The sequence below is a fragment of the Adiantum capillus-veneris genome, chromosome 7 (assembly GCF_014529385.1).
Source record: "Adiantum capillus-veneris isolate H3 chromosome 7, ASM1452938v2, whole genome shotgun sequence".
In the NCBI taxonomy this organism is placed as follows: domain Eukaryota; kingdom Viridiplantae; phylum Streptophyta; class Polypodiopsida; order Polypodiales; family Pteridaceae; genus Adiantum; species Adiantum capillus-veneris.
In genome coordinates, this window is record NC_140937.1 from 124,279,556 (window position 1) to 124,283,494 (window position 3,939).

Consider the following 3,939-nt stretch of genomic DNA (forward strand, 5'->3'; position numbering starts at 1 on the left):
TATACTTGTGTGCCAGAGAGTTGATTGATAGTCCTTTCCATCTCTGACTGCTTTAACAAAATCTGCTCTTGCAGCCCCTCCACAGTTGATTGCAAGCGCAGAAGTTCTGCTTGCCCTATGCTACTTTCCACAGCTTGCAATTGATTTTCTTTTTCTAGCATCTTTTGCTCCAGCTGTTCCATTTGATCTTGCAGATGGGCAATAATTGAATTCTGGTCCACACGATTATCTGTAGAGGGAAACAAAAGACATCATCAAGGCCCTTTGCCTTATAAACAAGAATATCAAAGAAAACACAATGATCATGTCCCTTCAGCATTACCTTGAAAAAGCTGGCCCTGCCCCTTTTTAGGCCTAAGTCCATATTCAGATGCCTGATGAGCAAGTGCATGAGTCCCAAAACATTCAGTATCTCATTGATCAAAAGACACATTCGCATTTGAATCACGAATCAAAAACAGAAAGCAAAGAATGCTTTAGACTTGTCGAGCATCAGAAACAGAACAAGCGAGTATCTTCATGGAGTTTCAATGGTGATAGTGAGCCATCTGAAAACAGAGCATTTGAGTCTGAGAGAATGAGAAGAGGAGTACTTACGCCAGGATGGGGGGCTGGAGATGCAATAATCGATATTGGGTAGCTGGTCGCGAACCTGAGCAGATGATGATGAGGAGGAAGCCTTGTTAGAAGTAGAGTAGCTGATGTCCAAAAGAGCAACCCAAAGAAAAACAAGGTGAAAACTGAAGCTTCGCTTCACGTTGGCCTGCCATTATAACGAACAATAAATCAACAACATACATTTTATGGCGCATTGAAAAGGAACATTACTTGGGTCAACAATGACATAGTATGTTTTTGCCGTTAAAGCAATTGATCCCATCGGGAGTGTTTACAAGGCTCCAAGTGAGACACAAAAACAGTTGTGATGTGAGCAACCATGAAAGCTGTAGAATGGGATTTTGCTGGAGCTCATTCATGAGAGGTGGTATACAAGTGGTGGTCAGGTTTGGGGGGCAATCTAAGCAAGATATGTTATTGCAATGTCCAGGAGCTACATCGACAAGCAATGTGATAACTGAATTAGCTACTGGAGAATATAATAACCCTGAATGGATCGACATATTGTTGTTCTATCCCAAAGATTTGACATGTACAAGAGATCTAGATCATACAATGAACCAAATCATGCATGATACGAAGACCTCCATCTTTGACATACGTCAGTCAACATACCGAAGCACCCCTTATAGTAGAGCTAGAGGAATGGATCCTCAAAAGACAAAGACGGTGTGCGGGATGCTATGATATCATTGGCAAACGTCAAGAACGTCATATCTAAACACGGCCCGGATGGTAGAGTGGACGAGAGGCAGTGGAGATCTAGACCAGTGGTGGAGCTTCTAATTCCACAAGAGCTCAAAGGTTATGCACTAGAGATCCAGATGCAAGCCATGCACAAAATACAGGATGAGTTCTTAGAGCTGGAAATGGCAAGAGGCATTCACTTGCTCACGTAATCAACTACAATAAGTGGTTCAACAAGTAACATGAAAGCAAAGCTGAGCTGCTTTATGAAAAACTTCCAGATGCCCATTTAAACTTGTCTGTAACATTTAATGGCCTAATAACTTATGTGTAGCGGAAATTAGCATGAACATAGTGGGCATTTCATTAGAATAAATTCCTAATGAGAATTACAAGAGTGCTTGGGTGGAGAGAGCAACAAAAAGCATAACACCTAGTTAGATAGCATCAACAATACTTTCAAAAGAGAGAGAAATTAAGCTATTGACAACAGTTGAGGACCGGATTTGCATGGAGCCGGTCCCCCCTCCAAAAGGCTTTGTATTATGGTTTCTCCCATCAAGAGAGACATTGTACAATACAGTTCTTTGTGTTCCTTCAAGACTAGCTAGTGCAATGAAGATGGAAGCTTCATGCACTAAGCAAAACACTTAATCAAACACAACTTGAACTATCCCCGTTCTCAGACCCAAGACCTCACACACCTTCGAAGATGGTGAGAGCTAGCAGGATATGAGAGTAGATTGAGAGGAAGAAGGAGTATCTTACGAGAAAGATGTACATCTCCTCACATAATCACTCATATTAGCATAGCTTAGCTTAGTAATTAGCTTGGTAGAGAAGATGAGCATGCATTGAAGCTTGGCTCTTGGTTGGATTTGCATCCACATGCCAAGAGAGTGTTGATGTAGGCTTCTATCTCACAAGCTTGGAGTAGGTGATGAGCTCTCCATTAAAGCTTGGGAGGAGATAGAGTATTCTTTCTTCACACATGGTCAAGTGTGAGTGTGTGTGTGTCAATGCCAAGCAAAAATCAGCCCCCCCTCTCTCTTGGGCGAGCCCTTCCTGCTAAATTGGTCTGGCTTTTGCCTCATTGGACCTCCCCAAGTCAAGCCAATGGGTGTTAAGCAGCATAAGTGATAGCCTTCTGACATGTGTCCCCCTTTCCCCTTTTGTGAGAGCTTAGGTAATTAAATAATTAAACTAAACTCTCATTGGACCCCTTTGCCTCCTGGCCAATAGAAATCAGGCAAGACATTGGGCTCCTGAATGCTCATTGGACCCCTTGGGAGACTGCCCAATAGTCTTCTAGGAGACTTAATTCTCATTGGTTTCTTTTATTAAATGTTTTTAAATTAATTAAACTAGATTTACTCTAGCTTAATTCTCATTGGTCCACTTCAAGGGTCTTCCAATAGGAATTGGGCACCCCTTGTGGGCATCTGGCCTAGGGAGCTGACATGTGTCCCTAATTCCCTTTGTGTAAAGGAAGCGTGTGTGTGTGTGTGGCTTTCTCTCTCATCCCCTACTAAATGGGCTCGCCCCCTCCTTTGTAGACTTTGAAGAAGACTTTTGTACACACACTAAGCATCCAATTTTCCCTAGGGTTGACCTTTTGGACACAACCTTTGAATTTTGGAACCTTAGCATTTTGGAAGTCTTAATGGGCTGAACCTTAGGGTCTTTTTAGCCCATTGTTGCACATGGCTCTTTTACAGATGGCCCCCCCTTTGGATCCCTATTTTCCCTCCTTTGGATCCCTACTGTGGCCGGTCTGCTAGCTTAACCAATATTCTAGCTTTTTCTCCCCTCGCCTTTCCCACATTAAATGATCAGTTTAATATGAGAAAATCATTTAGGAGAATTAGATATTGATTATTATGACATTACCTCTCTTTTGAAATCATAGTCGTCCTCGACTATGGTGCAGAGAAGATAAAGCATATTCATGAGTCCTTTTCTTAGCGGGTAGAGGATCCCTATGTTACCCTACGACATCATTCCATAATGGATGACTAGTCCATTTGGCGCTTGAGAGCCTGAGGCTGCCGCAAGCATGTCTGCACATCAGTCCTATCAGTCTTCCATAGTAGAGTGACAAGCTCTACTTGGTGTTTGGGAGACGTCGTCTCCACAAACTTGATCTAAGCATGCATACTACTTCATTTTTGTGCACAAATAAAGAAAAAGAGAGTCTTATAAGACAAAAATTTTGTTCATTTTTAACATTTTGTACATTTGCTTACTCTTGGGAAGCATTGTAAGCATTGACAAGGTTTAGGTTATCCTTTAATTGTATGCCTTGCATCCATCTAGCATCTTCAAAAGGATAATTCTTAAATTTAATAAGATATCGTCGGATAGTCTTACCGTCTTTTAATACCTTGTCTTCATGTCGGAGAATGGACTCGGGCTGCAGCACCTCCTCTTGGTCCTCGATCTCCGGTGGGTCTTTAATAGTTGGTTCTTGAGGTGGCTCTCCTTTGTAAGGCTTTAATAGGCTCACATGAAAAGCATTGTGTATGAGCCAATGATTGGGCAACTTAAGTTGATAGGCCATGTCATTGATTGGCCTAAGAATCTGGAAGGGACCATAGTACTTTTTTGTTAGTTTAGCATAGTACTTTTGGTGGC

The 3,939-nt window shown here is 42.0% G+C and overlaps 1 pseudogene; it reads left to right on the plus strand.

Annotated features, from left to right (window-relative positions):
* The first annotated feature begins 771 nt into the window (after positions 1-771).
* On the plus strand, positions 772-3,665 carry LOC147454561 (uncharacterized; annotated as a pseudogene).
* Positions 3,666-3,939: the final 274 nt, after the last annotated feature.